The 26113-nt window shown below is 38.4% G+C and overlaps 1 protein-coding gene across 2 annotated transcripts in view; it reads right to left on the reverse strand.

Moving 5' to 3' along the window:
* The window catches only part of Syt1 (synaptotagmin 1), a 197386-nt gene that overhangs the window by 4941 nt on the left and 166332 nt on the right, over window positions 1–26113 (reverse strand). The gene's annotated exons all lie outside the window — the stretch shown is intronic.

The raw sequence follows: 26113 nt of genomic DNA on the forward strand, positions 1-26113 counted from the left end.
GATTTTTAAGTAACCTATGGGGTATGCTTTTTACCATGCTGTATGAATATTTACAGTTGAATTTTGAAGATGAGAGCAGTGGTGTGCTGGTAAACCAGCTCTTTGGAAAAAATAGTCTTGACTTAGCAATTTGCAGATTTCTGTGGTATGAGTATGCTCACCAGAGCTGATTTCAAGCCACAAATGGCTTAACAACCAGCTTGTAAAGTCCCTGAAAATTTAACAATTGACTTTTTGAGTTGGCCGAGGGCTTGGCTGCTGCCCACGACTGAATGGGAATAGAACTTGACCAAGGAGAGGACAAAGAAGCCATGCTATTCGTTCATTTTCCCACTTACCAACCAATATTAATTGAGTGCCTAAAAAGCATTAGGTATTGTTGAGTCCCAGAGGTGCAGCAGTGTTCAGAAAAACCTTTCTCTATCCTCAGGATGGACTTCAGACTTGTTGGGGGAATAAGAAGCTTGTAAAGAAACTAAATACATACAAATTAGAAGTGGAAGAAAGGAGCAGAGATCTGATAGCAAATATGGAGAATGATACAATGAGTGATAAATAGGAATGAAGTTGTGAAACTGCTCAGGTAAGGCCTCTGTGCAGGTAACATTTCAGTCCAGATGTTGTGAAGGGGGAGAAGTCAGCATGCTAAGATCTAGACCTCGTTCCCATCCCCTAACTACTAAGTCCTTTAAATGGAAAAATAAGCACCTAACTGTGATCATACATGTGCTTGTGTTTGAGAGAGAGACAGAGATAGAGACTGAGAGGAAGACAGAGAGGGATGACTGAACATTCCTAGGTAGGAAAGGGCTTCCTTCAAGTGTGCAAAGAAAAGAGAAGAGGCCACACAGAGGTAACAAGAAAAGGGCTGAAAGACTCTCTGAGCATTTTCCCTGAAGCCTTATTAGGCAAAGGTAATCATAAGCAAGTCCCTGGAGGGATGAGGGAGTTTCCACTGACAGCTCTCATTACTGACGGTGGAATGACACCTTCAGGAACCAACACCCAGGATGGAAAGGAAAATTTCCCCACTGTTTTTCTTAAACATTTTTCCATTTCATGTGTAATGCGTGTTCATTATAGAAAACTATCGGAAGGCAATGGTAAACAACCAAAAAAAAATTCTTTTATATCAACCAAAATAACCACTGCTAAGCCTTCCAAGTTTTCTCTCTTCTCTCTTGGAACACCAGGAGTTAGGAGAAACATTACAATCTAGTCTAATGCCCACATATTTTTAGAAGAGAAAACTGCAGATAAAAAAGGGCTGTTTTTATCTCCCCCTCCCTACTCATGTTCCCTCAGTAGAACATAACTCCTGAAGGACAGAAACTTTGCCATATTTGCTCTTTGAACTTACAAAAATAGGAACTCACACAAAGGCAGTTTTTTTTTTGGTGGCGGGAGGGAAGGCCGGGGTTGCGGTAGGGGTGGTGCTGGGGATTGAACCAAGGGCCTCACACATGCAGGTGGCCCTGATCCCTTGCTTAGTTCATTGGTAACTTTTTTCCTGACATCTAGACCTTGTTCCTGTCTCCCTACCTAATAAGTCCTCTAAATGGAAATATACGCATCTAACTGTGAGTCATACATGTGCTTTGAGGACACAGATTTTTAAAAGCAAAGTTAATCTCTCCTAAAAAGCAGGCCTCAGAATAATTAAATTTGTTCTGTTTTGGGGGCTATTCCGAAAAGCTAGTTCTTGTCAGTTCACAGTTTCTTGGTGGCTTAGAAGTCCTGATGATTGTATAAGATGGCATAATTTTACGGAAATGATAAAATAGGCTGGAATGAGACTTGCTGATGTTGTGGTTACTCTTCCTGAGTATATCTGCCAGACAACCCTCATGGCACCTAACACCCTTGGGCTTTTTGAAAAATGTAATAACATGGGGAAGTATGCAAGCTACAAAAGTGTGCTCCTGATCTCAGCACTCAATCTCTGTGGCTTGTGGATTCCTTCTGCTCCTAATATTGAGCACATGGAAACCTTTACCACCTGTGCCCTGACAATACTTTTTCAACACCGTTTAGATAATCCATGTTGCCACCCAAATGATACAAAACCAATGCTTGGGAGAGTTGACTTCTTTCATTTGTTTAATTTATCTTTAAAAAATAGTAGAGTTGTTTTTTAAAATTTGGGTAAAAAGGTCTTTTTTTTTTTTTGATGTCTAAGATGATGACATATGACTGTAAGTTTTCCAAAAAAACATGATAAACTATGATCAGAAAGGAGGCTCTTCATTCCCAAAAGAGTGATGAGTATATTTCCTGGCCTTGTTCTGGGCTGTTTTCAGGCTGTCCCTTGGTTTTGGTATGGATGTGTCATTCCCATCCCTCGCCCACTGTTGTCAGGCTTTTTTTATTTGTTTATTTGAAATCACCTTGGCTGGACTTTATCTCCTCTGTGTCTTAATAGCTCTTCTGACTTAGAGGTTTTCAGAAGGCAGCACTGACATCATTCTTAAACTTTTGTTCTTTGGTAAGCCTTTTTAATATCACAGGTTGAGTTTTTTTTTTTTCCCTAACATTCACAATTATGGAAGGCAGTTCTCCCAAAGATGCTACATTCTAACCCTCAGAGCCTGGGAATGGGTTATATGGCAAACACAACACAAAACAAAAAAGAACCCACAAAAAGCCCCAAAACAAAAACAACAAAAAACAAAACTCCCAAACCTAGATAAACAACAAAAACAAAACAAACAAATGAAAAAAACAAATCCAAACCTTTGCAAATATGATCAAGATCAAGGATTTTGGGATGATATCATCCTAGAGTATCTAGGAAGGCCTGATCTAATCTCCTGAGTCTTTGAGAAAAAGAACCTTTCCTGGCTATGCTCAGAAAGACATATGATAATAGCAGAAGAGTAAGATCTGTGGCTAGGTAGGAAGAGTGGAGGGGGAATGTGGAATGAGAGTGGTATTGGTCAAATTATATAGTTATATTATGTGCATGTATTAATATATAAAAAATTCCACCATTATGTACAACTGTAATGCACCAATAAAAAATGCTTCTGATAAAGCATCAGTTCAAAAAAAAAAGTGTCAAAGGCATGCTATATTGTTAGCTATGAAGATGGAGGAAGGGGCCATTAGCCAAGAAATGTAGGTGGCCTCTAGAAGCTAAAGACAAGGAAATAGATTCTGCCTTAGAGAATTCCAGAAAGGAATGAAACACTGCTGACATTTTGATTTTATGGCAATGAGACTTGTGTCAGACTTCTTTTAAAAAATCATTTAAAAATGATTTAATCTTTAAATTGACAAATAGAGATTGTCTATATTTATTGTATATAATATTATGTTTTGAAAAATATATACAATATGGAATAGCTAAATTCAACTAATGAACATAGGCATATTATCTCACATGCTTATTTTTTTTGTGGTGTGAATACTTAAAATCCATTCTCTTAGCAATTTTTAAGAATACAATACTTTTTTTCTTCTTTTTTCCTTTGGAGATTGAGTCTAGTACTCTACCACTGAAATACATCCCCAGCCCTTTCTATTTTTTATTTTAAAACAGGGTTTTGGTAAGTTGCTTAGGGTCTTGCTAAGTGGCTGAGGCTGACCTTGAACTTGGCTCCTCCTGCCTCAGTTTCCCCAGTCCCTGTGATTACAGGTGATTACATGCCTGGTTAATGCTTAGTCACTATGTTGATATGGTGACTATGGTCACCATGTTATACAATAGATGTCTTGAACTTTTTCCTCCTATCTAACTAAAGAACTAAAGATAATAAATATGTGTTGTTTTAAGCCACTGAGTTTGTGATAATTTGTCATGGCAACAATGGAAAACTGATACAGCAACCAAATTTGAAGAAATAATTCTATTGTTTATCTAGCTAAGTGTGAGAGAGTCAATTTTTAATAGGTCTAGAAAATGATCTTTTGAAAAAATTGTCAGTATTTCCACTCTTAGAAAAATGATTATTTTGTCCTTCAAAGAAAAATCTTCAAAAAGTTCAAGTCTTTTCAATTAAAAAAGAAAGAAAGGAAAATAACATAGAATGTACCATCTGAAGATGATAGTAATATACTTTTCAAGATTATAGTAAAACAAATGGCATATAAGTTGAGAATGAGTTTTATAAGGCTTATAAATAATAATGTTCCTTTATATTTGTAGAACACTTTATTGGTAGGTATATATTTAAATGATATCATCTCCTTTAATCCTACAACTGAGCCTTATAAAAGCTGAATTTTTTGAAGAACTCAACTCCATGTCTTCTGTCTCCAAACCTGGTGTTCTTTGTGCTGTGTTGGGGAGACACTTTAGTATAGAGTGTAAGGTAAAGACTCCAGAGCCACGGTCACTCAGATCTTGGCTCTGCTACTTACTAGCTGTGTGGTCTTGGACAAGTTATTTAACCTTTTTGGGCCATAATTCCTTCAAATCTAAAGTGGTGAACATGAAAATACTGAGCTGACAGTCGTGAAGATGAAATGGAGTTACTTCATGCAAAGTGCTTGAGAGCGAATCTGGCACATATTCCTGTTGGTTATTCTGATAGTGCAGTGGAAATGAAAACCTCTAAGACAGATGTGTGAATCTGACTCCCTCAACTCACTCTGCTGACCTGGTGGCCACCCTTGGTGAACAGGGTGGGGGTGGGGAGGTGGGGGTGGGAACTCTTTTCATTTGCTTCACAAGTAAGACAAGCTCTGCTAGTGTCAGTTTTTTTTTTTTTCTGGAAAGTAATGTACCCATTCTAAGCAACTGGCTCACTGATGAAGAATTTAATCATGTAGGTGATAAAAGACAGAGAATGTCTTTCACTACTGCCATATGAGGTAGTTCTGAGGGGTGAGATCTGAAGCAAACTCGACATACTGCATGGTTTCCTCCCACTCTTAGAGTCAAATTACGCATAGCTGAAAAGTTAAGCTTAGAGTTATAAATGGAATCTTATTTTTGAGACTCTTGGACAGTGTGAATCAAAATTATGATTTATTAAGCTTTCTTTCAAGATTCTGAGTCCAGCTTGCGTTGACACATTTGGATATATTATGTATGAACTGTCTACTTTCCTTCTGTGGCTAAACAGGAGGACATGGAGAAAAGAAATTCTTCAGCTTTGAGATTTGTTGTGTTGTCAGGGATGAGGTAATATCCCTTTTGGGGAAGAAGTAATATACATATACTTCTTCTCTTTTCTTGTTAACTCGTTTCTATTGTGAAAAACTTCAGTCTTATTTCTTCTTTCTGGTTTCCATTTAGCCTTAGAGTTGATCCATTCATCCTTCCTTCCTTCTTGCTTTCTTCCCTCCCTTTCTTTTTCTTTTTTTTTTTTTCCCACTGTTTCCTACCCAGAGTAAAGGACAGGAAATCACTGGGTTAAAGCTATAGTGAGAACATTGGTCAAATCATTTATAGTACTTCAGCACCGAGACAATGGAAACTTAGAACATTGACTCTGAACCCATGTAAGAGGGCAGCAGAGAATCCCAGATAGTGACCAGATAAATGTTGTGGTTTTGCTAACTATTTTCAAGGATTGGAATATAGACTTTGTTTGACAAGTTTTATAATTGCTTTGTCAACTCTAGCCTATATAAGGAACTCTGAAGATGAAAAGGCAATTTTATGACTCTGCCTGTTGGGCAGCCCATTCTGAATGTATTATGGGGTGGACAGTCTGTGGTCTAGTGCCATTGTTTTTGTTTATTGTGAATACATTCAAACATTAATTTTGAGTGAAAGACTTCTCACATTTATTCCTCATTTAAATGTAGGACTTTTCAATGTACTGGTTTCCAATAACCAATTTCTAGAAGGTTGATCTAGCCCTGATGCTCTAATATCTAGCTCTAGGTGGAATGAAATATCACCTCCACATAATCCTTGAAGCATTGCCGTCCATTCCACCCACCTAAACCTGTTATGTCCTGGATACACTATGTCTGCTATCCTATCTTGGTCAGGGAGTAAGAGAGGCCATGGCACATATATTCCTCTATTTCTAATTACTCCTGAGTACTGTGCTTCTCAGCCACACAACCAGGTTGTACAAAGGCTTGGTTGGTTTGATGAATTTGTCTTTGGAAGGGGTGGAGCTTGGAAGGAGCTTAGGGTTGGGGATCAAAGGACCTCTCTTGGTAGCTGCCATACTACTCTTCCTGCTAACTCACCCTTGTTCCTTGATTTCTCTCTTTGAGCATGAGCCGATACTCTTTCATTTCTCCTTTCCTCTTTCCCAATACCCTTAAGGACATATTTTATGAGTTTGTCAAACTTGATATCATTTTAACACATTTAATAGAATTTTTCTCTGCTCTTTTTCTCAGACATTCTACAATACAACCTTATGCTTCCGTTATTATTGCTCCCTCTGTTAAACAAAGTTTCTGACCTCAGAATCTGACACTGGAATGCATTGTCTTTACCAACTCTGGTGTTACTGGTGCCAGTGTCAACATGTAGGGCTACATCTCCCAAAAACATATAAAATCAACTCAGAGCTAAGTACAAAAATTCAGTATAATTAGTTTTCTTCAGTTATAGACACCCAATGGGCAAGTTTTGCTGAAACCTAAGTGTAGCCCATGTGCTGTACTATAAGGCCACAACAGTCTCGGATCTTCTATCCTTTAGTGTAACCACTGAGCCTATTCTCTTCCCTTTAAGCTTGTCTAGTGCTATGATTTCAGCTTCCTGGACCACAAAGTTACAAAATATGGGGCTACCTTTCATTCCTTCTCTATCTTCCCCAAATAGCCATTCAATCTCTGTTGTAATTATGTCCTCAATTTCAAAGCATTCTTCACATAGCTGTTAGAGCTATGTTTAATCACACCATCCTCTTCATTAAAAATCTTGAGTGGCTTGCATATCCAAACCCCACGATGGCATTCACAGTCCCATCCTGAGTTATGTGTCTCCTCAACTCATGCTAGATACTCATTCTTCCTCACAGGAAGTTTAAAATGCTTTGTCTTCGATTGCTATCTGAAATACGCCTCTTTCCTTTTCCCTTCCCCACTTGAAGCTTTGCTTAAGGTTGCCTCTTCCCTGAAGATTTTACTGATGATTTTCTCAATTAGAACCTTCAGACAAATCTTTCTTGGCCCTGAAGCATTTTCTTTTGTACTATATTACCTTTTTGGTATTGGAAAACTTCTGTGGTACTCTAATAACTGAAAAATGATATTCCTATGAGAAAATGCATTTTTAATTCAGAACTATGGGCTTCAAGATAAACTTTGCAAGCCCATTTACTTACAAAATGGGAATGTCCTCCATTACTATTCCCTGCTCTTAGATCCTAGAACAATGTCATCCCCTTCTTCCCTTAGGCAGTACTAATGTCAAATTATACTAACTCCACAGAAATATAATTGCCAAACAGCTGGCTGTAAGTAAGGATCCTTTTGTGTGAGATATAAGGGAGCCATTAAAGACTTTTTGTATTTACAATGAGCGTTAGAAAGCAGCAGTTCAAAGCAGAATAATGCAAGATGCCCACAGTTTTTATCTTTACAATTTTGCATAATGATAGTGTCTTCTTTCATAACCACCACAGTGACCTTGGGCCCTGGTGCTCATGGCCTTTCCTTTCCAGCCAAAGATAAGAAATAGACTCATTTCAGCACTGTCTTTCAATCCCTCTGGGCCAGGAAGCAGCTTCTAAGTAACTTCAGGTATTATTCTTTTCATCCTTTCTTCTTTGGGTAATGTTCACTGAATTTCAACTTACAGTGTTAGATAAAGAGAGTACTAATTATATCAATTAGGATTCTAAACTTCAATGGACTGAAAGTACATTTCAAAATGGTATAAATTATTGGCTTAGAAGACGGAAAAGTTCAGAAGGGGGACCGTGTGGAAGAGATAATGAATATCCCCTTAAATCTACCCCCGCATTTTGCAATAGAACCTCTGGTGTTTTATCTTGGAGCCAGTTTATCCATTTCACAAAATTTCTCCCAGATTCTCTGTCTCAGCATAGCCAACTGATCTCCTCTGGCTCTTAGATGTGAACAGAAGTGATGTGTGTAACCTCTGTAACATATCTTTAAAACAGTGTTCTCAATGTGGGCATCTGGGGACATTTTTGATTCTCATAACTTGGATGCTGGATGTTATGGAAATCTAGGGGTAGAGGCCAGGAATTTTGCTAAATATCCTACAACATACATAAGAGACCCCAATAGAAAAGAATGATGAGGCCCAGATTGTTAATAGAGCTGAGATCCACAAACTCTACCTTAAAATAAACTCTTGTTCTCCACTCTTCTTTTTTCTTATAACTGAAACAAGGATGTGATGGTAGGGTGGTGAATGAGTTTTTGCCTAGCACTATCAAGACAATACTCTAGGGGATAGCAGAACAGATCCTGGGTCCCTAAATGACCTCCTGGCTCCAAACTGCCTACTAGTCTTGGCTACTCACCCTGTGGGCATGAAGGAGATAGAGAATTAAAAAAAAAATTGTCCTTTTGAGTTCCTATATTTTGGGGTCTCTTTGTTACACCAGTTCAGACTGTTCCCTAACTAATTTAAATTTAATAAAATAAACAAGTTCCAGGTTTGCCTGTATCTCTGCTCTGTTTTCTATAGAGTCCTCCTAAAATTCCACACGGTTGCCTTCTTTCTAGTCTTTCCTCTTCGGAAAGCAAATAACAAATAACAGCACCAACTGCAAGACTCACACCATCACACAATACTATCTAAGGGAAAAGATAGTTCACACCCAGAGTTCCCAAGGACAGTCCCCAGTTTACTCTAAGATGAAGTGTTTGCTCTGTATTAATCCCTGTGTCAAAGAGAATGTGATGAGCCAGGTGTGCCTGAACCTGAGTTATGTGTCCATCCTCAGATAGATTAGGGTAGCCAGGAAGACCTACTTTGAGTCTGGGGTATGCTCAACTCTATTTGAAGGTTAAGGCTAAGAGTAGAAGAAAAGGAACAGTAATCGGAAGATTTTTACCAAATGAAGCAGGGATGGAAGATAGGAGTCAACCAATTAATGTTTACATAGTTTCTCAACCTACGTTGCTAGGATTCTATCTCTGCCTAAACTTGAAAATGTGCATATATTTATTTGCCAAGAGACTTTTTTTTCCACTTTAAATCAGATTCCTAGAAATGAACCATCAAACACTTATATAAAGTGGCCAAGTAGTAGCAGAGACAGCTGAGTTAAAACATGGTAGATTTAGGATTCAGTTTCTTTTGCCAACTGTGGTTTTTTTCTTACGCACTTATCCACTAACCCTTATTCCATCAGGAAGCCAATCATTGAACAGTACACAAATAATTAAATAGCAATAAGATTCACAGAGCAAACAATTTCCATTTCTGTCTCTGGCAGTTTCAACATATTTACTTGAGGGGATCTTTATAAATAATTTACAAGTACTTAGAGAAGACTACATTAAAGAGTTTATGTGTCTTTATAGTCTAAAATGTCTGTATAGATTAAAATGCTCCCTGTTATGCTATAGTAAGGTTGCAGCATTAAAAATATATTCTGGGAAAATTTTCTACATGAGCAAACAATTTAAAACTAAATTTACGTTAGTTAAGTGCAGTGCTCCCTAGAAGAAAACAACATTACATAAGTGACTACCACAGAGAAAATCAACCCCATTTTAATGAGACAGAACGTAAAATAGCAAAGGCTGATTTAGTTCATTAATGGTGGCAGAGGGCTTTGAAGAGACAAAAGACATTAATGCAAAATACTGTTATTATGAACTAAATGGAAAGCATTTCTCATGGTGGTGGGGGAAACCACTAAATTCCAACCATCATTTCTAACATTGTCAAATGGTCTTCATGTGACTGCAAGCCTCTTGGCTAAAAATGTGGGAATAGATGTACAAAAAGTGGAGAATGAGGAGACTCAAAGAAAGGTTTCACAGACAGGACAGGCTGATGGACAAACGAGATAGCAGTGTGTGGTTTGAGCTCCTCACTTGGTAGAGGAAGCAGTGTGTTATGTTTACATAATTTGAATTTCTTCTGTCTCAGTTTTAAGGAGAAATTTCTCATCTGTAATTCAAGCTTATTTCTCCTGTACTTTGGAAAATCTCTCAAGAAGGGCAAACATATGAGAGTAGGAACAGTAGTAATCATGTTTAAGGCTTTTTGGATGACTCCAAAGAGTTTGGTGGAATGACCAAGGATAAACTGTTTGCATGAACTGATTAACAAAAATAAAAACCAAACAAAAAAGTCAAATGATTCAGTAAAGCAAGAAAAATTTCAAACAGCAAATTCGACTTGATTTTTATTCCCCCTCTGGCGATTTGAGTTTAGCCTCTTATTTATGCCAGAGGAAAGGTCACCAGTGAGATGCTCTTAAAATAAATAGATAAATATTTCTATTTGATGAAACAGCCTGGGTAATACTGCTAGGATTTTTAAGTACATGTAATAGGACAAATGGCTACCACTCCTGATGCACAGTTTCCGGGAAATTCAACATGAATTCAAAATGAAATGAAAACAATTGAGAACGGAGGTGCTCTCACACATTCATGCCTAACTGAGGCCCATGCTCTTCAAGGAAGTTACCCCAGCCTCACCCAGTTCTGAGGTTGCTTTAGCCAGAATCAGTTGCCTCTCATTAGCTTCCCATTCCTTGCAGGTACTTGCTTCAAAATGTCTACATGTCTTGTAGACATTGTGCCATCTAAGCATTAGGAAATTTATGAACAGAAATGCTCTAAGGATAATGCTGTCAATACTTTTAGAAGGAGTTCAGGAATCTCTCTTCACTTCCTCATTTTGAATTGTTTCTAGAACTAGTCCAGGTTCTGGGTCAATCTAGGTGGGAGGTAATGGCCTCCAAGTTTTCTTAATTGGAAATCTCTCAGTGCTGCTTTCTTGGCTTAAAAAAGAAAACATATTTATCTTTCAGGGGACTTGTTTGTTTTTCCTTTTCTTCCCTGCTTCCTGTCCTAAAGTGACACTGCTGAGCCTGTGGACCTGAAAGAGGATGAACAATTGCACCTTTGATTTCCCCATTAGAAAAAGAGATGATTTTTTTTAAGATGCATAGGATTATTGATAATGCACACATCCTACCTTTGGTTTGGGATTTTGCAGTATGAATAATGCATATTCTATGCTAAAAAACAAATTTTGAACACCTTGGTTGGCTTGTTATTAAGTTTTTTTTAATTTGAATGCTGATTTCCCTTATCCTTCCAGAGAGATATTTCATTTGGTTCATTGATGGCCAAATATGGTTCTCTTCATAGAAAACTGCAAAACTCTGAAATAAGCTAGCAGTCTGCACATCAAGAAGATAAGTAGCTTTGCAGGAGAGATCAACGTCTAGAAAATAAAAATAAACTATGGCTTCAATATTATACTGTGTATAGGAAAATTACGTGGAATAATACAATTCTGTGGTGATTTTACTGTTTCTCATGAAGCAAATTTGTGATGAAAGTCAATCACCTCACATCAGTATTTCAGATCTCAGTAAAAACTCCAGTAACGTTATTGTATGCACTTATTTCTCTGGAATTGACATTATATAAGATACTTTGTCCCTGGGTTGTAAGGGTAGGAGTGTTAGTCGAATTCCTTATATAGAAAATTTGGTGTCTACGAATGGTTTAATTCTTGGCAAGACTCACATACTAATGGCCACAGAGATGGTCCAGAGGAATGAATATTAGAACAGGTCATATCTTTCCCACATTTTCCATTTCCTTTATCACAGACATTCTGCCAGGCTAAGATAGATTAAATGGTTATTCCATTTTTCTTGATATTTCCCCTATTTCTGTGGTACAGAGCTAGCTCACTCACTTGTTCACTCACTTAGGGTCCATTATGTGTCAGGTACTTATTTTTTATCCAGTGAATCGGACAGAAATGGTACTGGGGATTGAAATGGTACCCAGTGTTTAACCACTGAGCCATATCCCCAGGATGTAAACAAGCGTTCAGTTAGTTCTTAAAACACACACACACACACACACACACACACACACACACTCACTCACACACACACACACACACAAAAAAAAAACACTTGGAATTTAGTTGGGAAGAGAAAACATAAATTCCTGAAAACCTAAGCTTAAATTGACCTGCCTATTTATGTAGTAGGAACCATACCCTAGGACAGTGTATATTTCCTTGCTAAATGATTCATACAGCAATAACTGCAAGAAGCATTCAGAGTAGGCAGACCCCTTTCACTCAATGGAAATGCTTAATTTGAATTTGAGGCTCCACTCTTGAGAATCCAAGAAAAATTTCATAAAGAGAGAAGTAATCTTTTGATAATTCTAAAAGTCATCAACTTTCATGTCTACTTCTCCTTCCACCTCCACATAGGGATGTACAATTTTATGAAACATAAATGCAGTGACATTTGGCTAGTGTTTATGCCTAAGTAGGGAGGAACAGAGGTCACGAGATGGAGTGTCTTCCTTTGAACTTGTTTTTCTCCTTGGCTTTTCCCAGTCTTCCTATTCGTAATAGAAATTTATGATTTACCCTAATGTGATTTTCATGAATAGGAAATCCATACATCTTAAGATAGTTTCAGTGAAATGGGATTTTGTATAATAATGCGGAATTTTATAAGCTATAGGATCAAACCTGCCTGTAATATTCACCCAAGCTAAGAGTACAAAGGCAAGCCTGTGTGCCACAAGACTAACTCGTTAAAAGTCATAAATTAAAGATGCAAACTGTTAAAATATATATTTTCTATTTTCATATTTTGACAAATAAACGTTTATAATGACCAGGGAGTGCAGCTGTGCAGAGGGAATGCTAAGGCGCCTGGGCCACAAAGGCACATGATGTATGGACAGAGTTCACTCTTGGCCCTGCCTGTCCCTCTTCTCTCAAAGTCAGATCCCGTGTACCCTATAAGAAGTTTCACATACACATATGTGGACACGCCAGCCTGCATGTGTCCTCCCCTCTTCCTTAGCCACCCCTGAGATATCTCCTTAGACATGGAGTATGCATATTCATAGGCACTCATGCTCCCCCTTAGGCTTCTACTCAACACCTCTTTAATTAAGCTCAGTTCTAATATCACTTCTTCATGGAAATTCTTTTTTTTTTTTTTTGGTACTGGGGATTGAACCCAGTGGTGTTTAACCACTGAGCCATATCCCCAGCCCTTTTTATTTTTAATTTTGAGACAGGGTCTTGCTAAGTTGTTTGGGGCCTCACTAAGTTGCTGAGGCTGGCTTTGAATTTGTGATCCTTCTGCCTCAGCCTCCCAAACTACTGGGATTACACCTGGCACCACTGTACCTGTCCTTCATGGAAATTCTTTTGACTGCTCATTCAGCCTCCTTTTTGATAGTCCTCATAAAATCTTACTTCATTCTTGCATCTGTGTGATTTATATTTTTTTTTTCTGCAATAAGCCCTAGGTTTCATAAGGACAGAGATCATTTCTACTTTTAATATTTTTCCCCACCATATCTTGGCACAAGCTGTGATCCTTATGGTGCACACATAGGATGGGTCTACGATATACACTTCTTGAGTGAATAAATGGTTTCTGGTTTATCCTTTTCTCGTTTGAGTGAAGGCTCTAAGTATTGTGGGGACTTCTTGAATGCCATCCCTGGAAACTTGAAATCTCACAGGGATAATTTGTTCACTGGACACTGAAAAGATGGCTGATGGGACTTGATAAAAATAGCTAACAGTCCCCTCCCTGAACTTCTCATTAGGAATACTCTAACAGGTATTCTACCAGTTGAATAGACCTTGATGAAAATGACCAGCTGAAATAATTGCAGGGAGTTAATATTTTTAACCAGAAATCTTCAAAAAAATTTTTTTGTTAGAAACATAAATATTAATGTTCTGGGAGGTGACTATATTTTTTTCACCTGCCTTATCACTTTCAGATGGCTTCCTGGAGTGAGCAGTTCTGCAGGTTATCAATATTAGATTACCACCATCATACAACATCATAAATCATAGAGGGTATCAATGACGTGAATCAGATAGCTAGTAGTTAAGGACATTTGCTGTTTAAACAGGAAATAAAACACTGGAATCTTCCAGAAGAAAAGCTGTTCTACCTCATTTTCAGAAGATCATGCCCTATTTGTGAAGCAAATTTATCTAATGAAAGGCTGTGAAATGTGTTTTTTCCCCTTGAATAAGTGCCTGTGGTATGGATGAGGTTAGAACACTCTGTTCGCATTCTTCCCAGTTTAGCTTCAGGGTGGGAAGGGTTGCTAGGGCTAAATGCTGAGCAGAGCCATCTCTAGGAGTGAAGATTAGACAAGGAAGAAATATCTAAAGCAAGCTCATGATTAGCCTGGAAAGTTCATCTAAGAGAGCGCAGTGAATTAACTTCATGGAGTTGGGCAGAGGCAGAGGTCTGATTTTGAATCTTCTCTGGAGCTACTCTGGGTGATTGGGATTCCAAGTCTGGTTTCAAAAGGCTAATTTTCACTAGGCAGTGCTGGATGTGTTCATACTTCCAACAACTTACAACTTGTTACTTAATCTGAAGGCCACTTTAGAAGGACAATTTAAAATCTTTATTGAATAAGTGAATAATAGGGTTGACATAATGTTCTAAGAGAAGCTACCATTTATGGGTTCTGAATTACAAGTTCCCTGTTTTTAATGCCACTTTCAGGCAACAATACAAACGAGTCAAAGGCCATATGCAATAAGCATTATTAATGCCTTTTAGGTAAAACAGTTCCTATTCAACTCTGATTGATGGAAGGAAGTCAACATTTTACACAATCAACTTGACCTATTTTGGATAACACTTGGCTAATATTGTTACTTACTGCTTCTTTGAGCATAATCAAAGAATGGAATTTTAAAAGTGCACATTAAAGCAGCATCAAAAATTTCTTAAAAACAACAACAACAACAACAGAAAAGGAAGCAGCTGAAGCATTAATCTCTGTGAAGAACAGAACAGTGATTAATGGAAAACACTTAAAATTTCAAAAAGCCAGATCTACATGTAATCACAAAAACACATTTCCCAGAAAAATAGGAGACCAAATAGAGGTTAAAGTGTAGACATTGTGGAATAATTTTGAGGGGGGAATCAAATAGCTATTTAGTAGTTATAGTTTCTTTATGAAATATTAATGGCCAACCACTTGTCAGTCACACTTCAGCACCCCTAGGAAATGCTCAAAATACAGATGCTGAGCAAGGGGAAAAAAAAAATCCACCAAAAAACAACTGTGCAAATGGAAAAAATGTTAGCACTGCTGAAAAATCAATATAAATCATGGTCATGCATTTAAACTTGAAGGAGAGGAAAGACGTCAATGTATCTATGCCTGGTGTTTATACTGCCTTCTTTTCTCTTGAAGTGCTTAGAGACAGCTAGAATTTCACAAAAACCTTTGCAAATCCTAATTACGAGCAAATCTACATGCACCCCCCCCCCCACACACAAACTACAGTACAGCTATGGCATTTGTTTGTAAAAGCTTTTTCGGGGAAAGAGTGTGATTCATTTGTAAGGCTCTCTCTGTGGCTAGTTGTTTTCTGGCAATGCAGAAATTCCTCTAAATAGGTCATCATAATACTGATAGTCATCTCTACAGTAACCAGTTTTCAAAGCAACTGGCTGAGGACTGCATTTCTGGAAGGGGGAATTATATTAGAGATATTATAGTAGCACAAGAAGCTGCAAGCTAGTGTCAAGCAATTCCCTTATAAGCACAGAATTCATCAAATATTCTCTTCATTATTTGAGGCGAGCATAATTTACTTGGTGGGACATTGATAGGTACTGCTCAATCTTTTACTGTATGATATAAAGGGCACAAGTGTGGTTAATTCCTTTCATGTTTCGCAAATAGATCTAGGTACTTGGGGTTTCCAATGTGAACCCAGGGCCTGAATCTTGGTAGAAGTTTAGGGATAGGATGTGGCTACCAAGTTCTTAGAAGTACTCCAAAGTTTAAGTCCTTGAGCTGTTTTTCAGTCAAGAAAAATCAACTAAGTTTCTAAGTGACACCCTGCATCTCCTAACCCTGATCTCCCTCTCTGACCTCTCTCCCTGCTCTTTGGAGCCTCATTGGTGAATTTATGAAATCTTAAGATCTCACTGTTGCTCTCAAATCTGGAGAAATGCTAACCGAATGACTCTCCTTATTTCCCCCTTCTTATCTGAAGGGAGGTAGATTGGCTACTGGGCAGAAACGGCTCCTTCTTTCTGACCCATCACATATATCAGAAAAGATTACACTTTGAATAGAGACTCACGGGAAAGGAGGGTTTTGTCTTGTGTGTTCACATGGCTTATTCTCAGTGCCTAGAATAAGAATCGTGTCTTGTAGAGGAGAGAGACTCAATAAAAACTTGTTGAATGGTTGGAAAAACCTGAACAAAATCAAACCCTAGCATGTTCTCCTTCAGGGTAGGTTGCTGTCCTGATTGAAGAGAGGGGTTAAAAAAAAAAATAAAAAGGTTCAAAACACCTAACACAATCCAGAGCAGGAACACCATAGTCCCGTCCCTTCCCTCTCGACCCCCTTCTCCATTCCCTTCAGCTACATCACAGTGGATGGTATACACAACCATGTTCTAGCTTGAGGGAAAACAAGGGAAATGGAATCAACTGAAGTCATCAGAGTTGGATGCCTGGATAAGAACTGTTCAGGTATGAACCAGCAAGGGGAAAACCCTGACAGATATCCAACATGCCAGGGCAACAATCCCAAACAAAAGCTAACACAGCCAATCAATCCTTAAAAGGAAGGAACATGGTATTCAAAAGAATGACAAAACCCCCACTTTAAAAGAAAACATAATCCCAAGAACAAAACAAAATTCCTCAGAAGTGCTTTGGACCATGATTCAAGTTAATGAGAACACAAACAGAGAAAAATATGACCTCAAAGGTGAAACAATGGATCAACAGGAAGGGTGCAGAACTAAGGGAGGTCGGGGATAAAACCAACATTGCAGAATGAATTAATAAAGTTGATATAGCAAGGAACAAAATAAACAGGGCTGCAAATAAAATCACTGACCTAGAAGAATGGCTTGTAAATACAAGGGATTAAAGGAATTAGAAGGCAATGGATTCGAGTTCAAAGCCTGAAACAGGAGGAAAATTGTTGTCCCTGAAGGGGATTTTATAACTGCAACAGGATGGGCGAATGCTGCATGCCTGTGTTCCTAGTTGCTCAGGAGGCTGAGGCAGGAGGATTACAGGTTTGAGGCCAGCCTCACAACTTGGTGAGGCCCTCAGCAATTTGGTGAGACCCTGTCTCAAAATAAAAATGGGTTGGGGGTGTGGCTCAGTGATAGAGGGCCCAGGGTTTAATCCTGTACCGAAAAGCAAACAAACAACAACAAAAAATGGATGGAACAGGGGACGCCTTTACAAATCTCATGCAAGGAAATTTCACTAAGGAGGAAGAACAGCCACATTTGTAGACTGAAAGGGCTGACCATATTTTAGGAAATATCAATAACACAATGCTTAATACTACAAACATCTCTGATTGAAGATATTCCTCTAGCATTTAGGCAGATAAAACAAGTCACATATATAAGGAAGCAAAAATTTGGCTGGCTTCAAATATCTCTACAACATCCAGCATGAGGACCATATGTATGCTAAGCCACATGTCAACACAGACTTTCCTTTGTGCAAACAAATTTCAGCCACGGAAGACATATAATTGAGTCTTGGGAATTTCTGGTCACAATGGTTAGGAATAAAGATGTAGCCAACCTCAGAATACCTATCCTAGCATTTTCCAAAGTGCATCCTATGAACTCTAATCCTATGAGGTATTTTTTGAAACAGGGAACTGTGGTCAAACAGTTTAGAAACACAGATTCTGTAAAAGTCCTGCCTTAGAGATTTAAAAAACACTTTTAGAAAGAATCTGAGACATTACAGAAACCTTTCTTTTAGATTTTTTTTTTTTTTTAGTACTGAGGATTTGAACCCAAGGCCACTGTACCACATTCCCAGCCCTGTTATTTATTTATTTTTATTTTGAGACAGGGTCTTGCTAAACTGCTCAGGATGGTCTTGAACTTACCATCCTTCTGCCCCAGCCTTCAGAGTAGCTAGGATTACAGGCTTGGAACACATTCTTAAACTCGGTACTTTTTCTGGAAGTGACTCTTGATTCCTAGAATACCTGTTCATATCTTGTTGAAAAAGTTACAAACCCCATCTGAAGAAAGTTTTATCTACCACAATGGAGGGGGAAAGATTTAATAACTCAAAACAGTAACCAATCTAAAAGCAATTCATATTGATGAGTGGTCCCACGCTGCAGGACAGCAATGACATTTTATGATTCATTCATCCATTTGTTGTAAAGGAATGAAATCTTAATCTGATTTCAGGAAGAGAAAAAGTACTCCTGACAGAGCGGCTGCTGTAGGACCACTTTAAAACGATTAGCAGCACATTGTCTTCTAAAGCAGCTGTTTCCAATCCTTAAGCTCAGCTCCACTTCACACCTACTTTGTTTAAAGAAATGCACCTTTGAGCTGCTTTGCCACCCTGGAACTCTGGGTGTGGCAGAACTTCAGCTTAGTGCAAAATGAGAGAAATTCTAGAAGGTATACTGAAACCAAACTCTTGTTTTCTCTTCCTCAGGGAACCAGGAACAATGTAACTGAGAAGGCAAAGGATTAAATACTTCTTATTCCAGAAGAAAAACAAAGCCACCCCAACTTTGCCATACCTTTCCCTCCTCCTCTGTATTTCTCCGATTTACATAAGCAGTTTATGAGGGTGTGAGGTGCCTTCTAATCAGATTACGTGCCGCTGCCCCAGAATTGTGGAACACTTGGCTGTCGACTCACATCATGTCTCTTTTATGCTACTTTGAACTGGAAAAAGAATTTCAATTCAAGACTGACTTGCCTCTATTTCCCTCCCTTCCTGTTAGAAGACAGAAGTGTGTGAGGAATGTGGAATAGAAAAGTGGGAGGGAATTTTCAGAAAGTGTTATATTCATCTGTCCTTCAACTGCTAGGAACAGACCAAGGTGAGCAAGTGGGTTGAACAGTAACTGACTTAGAAAAGGTCACAGGATTTCCAGGAGCAAAGAGAGGAGGGACCCAGGAGCTGGAATGCAGTGGAAAGGGCAGCAATTGCCAAGATATACTGCCCTCTTCAGGATTTTTAAGAAAAAAACATTTAGCAGTCTGACCACCGAGGTGGCAAGGTTGTGAGCAGTGGGCAGGCTCACACACTTCTGGTCTGAGTGTTATTTGCTCAGGTCTAGAAAAGCTGACGATGTGCATACCCTCGGTCCAGCAATCCCACTGGCATGTAAATGTCTTAGAGATGCTCACCCACATTTACATAAGGAGACAGGGGTCGGAATGTTCTTTGTTACTTTTTCTGTGACTGCAAGGAACTGGAAATAGCTCAAATGTCCATAGATAGATCAGACGGATATTTACCTGCCATAGAATGCGACATAGCAATAAGAAGTAACAAAGTTATATCAGCGCACATGGGCACAGCTCCAGAATATAGTCTGGAGAATATAATTTGGAAAATATAATTTGCAGCATAATATAATGAAACCATTTAGATTAAGTCTGAAAACACACCAAAAAACCCCATAGAGTATAATATTATTTATACAGGCAAAAAAAAAAACGTGAAAAACAAAACAAAACAAAATCCCTGAATGTGTATGTAATAAAAACAGGCATGGAAGTGACTGACATGATGTGAAAACAGGCCTGAGAATTGCCAAAACCAAATTCAAGTTAACAGTTACCTGTGAGGAGCAAATGGGAGCGAGGAGAGAGGGTGAGGTATGCAGGATATTTTGAGGATATAAGTTGTGTTGGATTTCTTTAGCATGGTGAGTATTCATTTAGTTCACTTTATTATTTAGACTTATGGTATGCATGACCTATTTCATTAAAAACACTGAGGATCTCTAAGTCAGAGTCAACTAAAATTTATTAGTGCCTATCATGTGGTTGGCACAGTGCCCTTCTGCATTCTTCAGTGCAGCAGTCATACTGGAGAAGTCTGTGCCTAGCAATGTAACTGAATCCTATTATCTGGAAACTTCCACATCAAACCTTCAGATCCTTTTGCCAGTATGATTCCACCTGAGCTGTTGCTGAGCTGCTGTGAGCTCACCACTATGACTGATGGATTTGTGGAGAAAGGAGCAGGTGGAGGAAGAAGGAAAGCAAGGTAGATTATTAAGACTTAGAGGAAATGAAATGAAACTGATTTGGGATTCTCTTTTCTAAGTTAATTCAACTTCTTTCCTCACCTTACATTCTCCCTCAACTTATCAATTTCTCAACATAAGCTATGTGATGGGAGATGTGGGTGGAAATAAAGAAATTCTTAGCTAATGCATCATTAGTAGTGCAAGGTCCTGGGTTCAATTCCCAGCATGGCAAAAACAAAACAATAAAAAACAAAACAGAAGCATTAGTGTGTGCTGCATGGAGAAAAGGCAAAACTTGCTACTACTTTTATTTGACCTATAGTGATGAGACTCAGGCTGGCTATGAGTGGTTGAGCTAAGGCCATTTATTCTGAGGCACCCATAGGGGACTTGGAGCATCCAGTGAAGTTAATACCTCTATCGGTGGCTGTCAACTCTGCCTTCACATTCTGTCTCTGCTCACACCTGCTAACATCTTGGAGGTACCAGGTATTGCACAATCTGTCTATTCCTTGTGCTTTGGCTCTTTAGTCTTTTGTGGCAAGGCCAGGTGTTCTGAAAACAAGCAGGGCCGTGCTGTGCAGGGGTAGGTGATGAAGGTACACACATGGCCACAAAGGTAATTGGGTGGACCGTCTAACAAGCCTGGGCTCCTTTAACTAGGCTCTAAACTTACACCCTGGTAAAAAGAATCACAAATTGAGTAGCCTCCTTTTCTTCTATTCCCCACAATCATATAGAAGATACTGGTAATGACTTGGGGGAGAAAACCCCATGAATTTGGGAGTAAGAATTTAACTTTCGATTCAGCAGACAGCTTTAATAACACCAAGAGATGGCCACTTGGGCTTTGTGTAGTTCAGCTTTGTAGTAGGGGAGTTTTCCACAGAGGGAAGGATGACAGAGTCATGTTTTAGAGCCTGTTGTCAATGTGTGTTCCCAGAGTTACCTGGAAACTTGTTAGAAATGCAGACCCTCAGGTGCTCTTCTAGACTTGCAGAAGCAGTTGTCATTATAACAAGAACCCCCGGGAAACTGAGATGTACCAGGAGGCCAGAGGGGCACTACTGTAGAGGATGAGCTAGGTTGCACTGGGGGCAGGTGGGGAGCTGGGAGGGGACAACGAAAAGAGCACCAACAACCCCCAAAGCTTTGATATGTAAAGTTGTTACAGCTTGAGAATAAGTACATGAGGAACAAACAGGCCACTGGAGGGGTGGCCTGGGCCTTGTCATGAAGGGGCTTGGAGAGCATTCTAAGGAATTTGGATTTCATCAAAAAGGCAGTGAGAAGCTCATTAAGACCAATCAAACACTTTAGATTGGAATGACATCATGAGATTTTTGGTTTAAGAAGATGTCACTGACAATAGTGTGGAGGACAGCAGGCAGAGGGAGGTGGCAGGGGCCAAGGGGACTGGGCTTTTGGGGGGGCTGCGGCCATCACTGGAGAAGTGGGGAGGGCTTTCACTGAGGCAGGGCCCTGGAAAGGAGACTGAGGTTGAGGAAGATATTTGGGAGGCCTGAGCAACGGTGCATATTATTACATCACCATTCACATGGCCTTAAAAATCCTTTGACAAAAATGTTGTATGTAGTTGGAAAAAGAAAAATCAACCAGTCAACAAAGAAACCTCCCAAACTCTCAAATACATAGTCTTATATAAAAGTAAAACTTACATTAGGAGAAAGACACAAGTTTCAATTACAAATTATAGAAGCAGAGAAGACTAAAGGAAAATGTTCATTATTCTACTGTTTTTGTGCTGCTTCAAATTGTCAGAGACACTTTTGATGACTGATGATTGATGCATGTTTTAAAATTTAGATTAAGTTAAAAATACATCACTGTTGGTATTGTAGGAAACTTGAAGAATAGAAGAATTCACATACACACATTCGTATTGGGAGTTTTGTCGCGTTTTTGTTCTTTATGAACTCCGGGTTTCAAACATGAGTTTCTTACCGACCAACAAAGAAGCTAATTCTTTTGTATTTCTTTGAAGGTGTAACCATTTCCAAGAGCATATTTTGCCTTTTATATTTTGTTTCTTCATCAATAGCACACATTTAATAATAGACTTTATTAGTTCCAAACTTTTCTTTAAAAGCAAAAGTGAATTTCTAATGGATTTCTGTTTAAAATATTAACATGGCTGATTATTTTTTACTCACTCTTTTAGCAAAAAAAAGAAAGAAAGAAAATGGGATTGAATCTTTATCTTTCTATTTTTAGATTTTAGTCAATAACATAAATTATGTATGAGAAGGTACAGTACATTATTAGCTTGTTTTTAAAAAGCTATTTGACAAAATATGAAATTGAATTACCAATGCTGTCACTTGTTTATCCATCATATTTTTTACAACCTTGAAAATATAGTGATCATCTGTTATTTTAATATAAAAGTCTGAATATAAACCTAAATCCTGTTTAGAAGAGTGTTTCATACATTCAAGAAGTGAATGTTAATGAAGGTGAAACTGTATGTGTCCGAGAAACATTTAAACATGAGATAAAAAGAGCAAAGGAACTACCCGAGGGGGTTTTCAGGCAAATATCTACCACACCTTTTGCTTCTTGAGACCTAAATGGTCATGTGTCACATAAGGTCCTTGCTTAACTTCCTAACCTCGTCTCTCTGTCTTGTTTCTTTTTGCCTTCCAGACAGCAGTAGCTCAAAGTTGGCCTTCACAGTTCCCTTCTCTATTAATAAATTTGCTTTCTTATTAGAATTTTCTTTGGCTTTGGAATGGGAACACTTTAAGAACAATGAACACTTCTGAAAGCAAAAACAAATATGGTGACCAATGTAGATGAAACCATGCCAACCCACAGTTCAGTCACATTACCAATGCAACTTGTTTTGAGCTATCAGATACTCAGAGAAGGCTGAATTTATAAGCATGACTGGGATCCTGGTTGCAAATGGGTAGGCAGAGCATGAGACTGAAGCCAGCAGAACTAGTTCCATGGCAGCATAGCTCAGCACTTCCTACAAGGAAATCTTAAAGGTTGTCTTATGCATCGACTATAATTGGAGATGTTTGGGAGAGCAATTTGGCAACATCTATCAACATGGGAAATGCACATTCCCTTCCACTCAGCAGTTCTACTCCTAGGAATTTATATAATAGGTTCCCTTGCATAAGTATCCAAAGTACAAGGAGATTACAGTGGTAGTGTTTATGAAGACAAAAACCCTGCATTCAATCTGTATGTAGACTATTGGGAATGATCAAAAATATACAGACCATTCACACAATAGCACTGTAGGAAATTATATGTGGGTTATTATATAAAAATGTTGAAGTGATAAAGCCAACAATTGCTTGGTGGGAATTTTCATGTCCCCAAATTTCCAACAACCTCTTTTCTTTGATACAGATGATAGATATCATTTTATACGTTTCTTGAAACACAGCTTCAAGATCCTCTTTTTAGCTAGATTCCTCTCAATGAGTCCCTCCTATATAAATATTACAGCGTTACCACTCTAGCATATAAGTTCATGGGAAAAGTAAAATAGTATGATAGAATTTATACATAATATATATTATGCATATATGTGATAAGAATTTCTGAAAGAAAATGAACCTAAAACAGTTCAACAGTGGTTATCTCTGAGTGGAAGGGATTGACCCTTCAAGTATGGGGAAGTGGAAAGACAGACTTCATACTTTTGGTCTATTTTTACTTTTTTGTCATGAATGTATACTACTTTTATAGTTTAAAAATGAATTTTAAATAAAAAATTGAATAATTCTACCTAAAAGAGTAAACAAAATGGAAAATCGATAAAGGGGGCATTTTCTAAGTCTTTCAGGTACATGTCTCCTAATAAGGCCCTGTGAAACAACATGGCCCTGTGGTGGTCCATGAGACCAGAGCCTTGTATGTTTTGCCTGTTCTTGTATCCCGACTAGAAATGGCTTCCTGAGTCTTGCTTCCACTTAATTCTCGAAGACTCTGAAGGTGATGCTTCAAGTATGGCAGGGACAACAGACATCACCTCCTCCCAGAAGCCTCCTGTAATCCTCGAACTCCTCAAGGTCTCTACCTTCTTCCACTCTTATTAGAAAAAAGATTCATTGCTTTATATTAGCTGCCTTCTGCCCTTTATTTGTATTTATCAGATTCCTTATATCTCCAGCTCTAATTACAGCTGCTTTTAGTGTTCCCTTTGTTTCCCTGGAAATCTGCTGATAAGAAATACAGGTTTTACCTCTCTACCAAGATTGCAGATAGAGGACTTTTATGTGCATCAGAGGGGAGAAGATCATGTAGATTGTGCCCATTGGTTAGAGTGGGACATTACTTGACGGTATCTGCAATGCTCCTGGGAGATTCATGCTTCAAGATAAAGTTCCATTTTGCGATAGCAGAACATATAAGGGTCTTTACATGCCCCTGCTCTGCCAGCATACTCAGAATTCCCATCTGCTGCCACTTCCTGGTGCACACCCATACTCCAGCTTTACTGAATTGCTTGTCTTCCTGGTATGCACAATGTATTCTTCTACCCACAATAATTTGTACCAACTGTGGCTCAAAATGCAATTAGTTCACATTCATTTTCTCCTTCCTTTGCATTTTGATTTAATGATTCTTGACTCTAAATAGCTTTGCCCATACAGGGAGAAAAATAGACTCCAGCGTGGAGGAGGGGCACATCCTACAATGTTTTACAGCCTTATGGGATTACAGTGTACTGTGTGCTTGCCCACTAAATTTTCACTGGGGTGTGCTCCAAGTGAGTCACTGTAAAAGGCCCAGCCTAAAGTATAAACAACAACAAAACATGTGTATCAGTTTTCCTTAAGTTTACAGAAAAGAATTATTTGACTTACAGAGAAAAAAAAATTGTAGTTCACTATTTCATTTTTTATTTTGCAGGTAGAGGTTGATATTTATTGTATTCCTCCTGTTGGCATTTGTACCTTACTATTTAGGCCTGCAATTATTTGAAGTTTTGTCCTTATACTCTAATTGGGAATTATCTTACAGTACTCACACTATTCTTATATCGCCTCTCGATTTACTGCTTAGCTTTTGGGCAAAGAATTAATTATTCCAGAGTAATTTATACAACATTGAAGTAAGACAATATATCCATCTCATTTACACATAGCATGTGCCTAGATATTTGAAATTCTACTTAGCAAACATCAGGAAATGATCCAAACAGCTATTTGACTGGCATGTTGTGATCCGGCTACTTAATGTACATCCCCTTGCCTTCAAATGTAGTGAAACATAACACATCATCAGCTAGTTAAAGGCACAATGTTGTTTTCAGCTGTTACGAATTTAGATGGGAAATAACCCATTTGGCATGAAAGTAGTTGAGCAGACACATCTTGTGGTTTACTGCTACTTGGATTAAATTGGAGCCTCTTGGAATCTTGACTTGCCACTCGGCTGAAGTGAGAGCTTGACAGTCAACTCAAGGGAATAATTGTGCTGGGAGAAAACTCACAAATCAAATATGAAGCAATGTCCTTCAAGTTCAAAAACACCTGAGACAAGACCAGGGTGGCTTCTTTCTTAGACCATGGAGAGAAAAGCTGGGCTACTTTCCTTGAAGAGGCCAGGGGCAAATTCGTTGACTGCCCCTAGAAATGAAAGAACAACCTCTCCTTTTGAATTTCCATTCAGTAGTTTGCAAAAGAATGACTTAAGGGCCAAAGACTGGTTTCCACAGCTGAAGTTAGTATTTCCAAATTTGAGCCCATAAGCCCTTTTCTCTCCTCTCATATCTTTTCACAACAATGAAGACTAAGTATAAGGGAGTGGTCGTGGAAATGTTAATGCAATCAAAGACATGCTAAAAATAAGACTGACCTGTTGGTCTATCAAAGTGCCAAGAACTTGAAAAAAAAAAAACATCATGTTCATTGTTGGTCACAGGTCAACATTCTCAGAAGGGAGGGTGACTATATAAAATATAAATTTTTCTGGGGAAGAAATG

Source organism: Marmota flaviventris, chromosome 3, assembly GCF_047511675.1.
Source record: "Marmota flaviventris isolate mMarFla1 chromosome 3, mMarFla1.hap1, whole genome shotgun sequence".
Taxonomy (NCBI): Eukaryota; Metazoa; Chordata; class Mammalia; order Rodentia; family Sciuridae; genus Marmota; species Marmota flaviventris.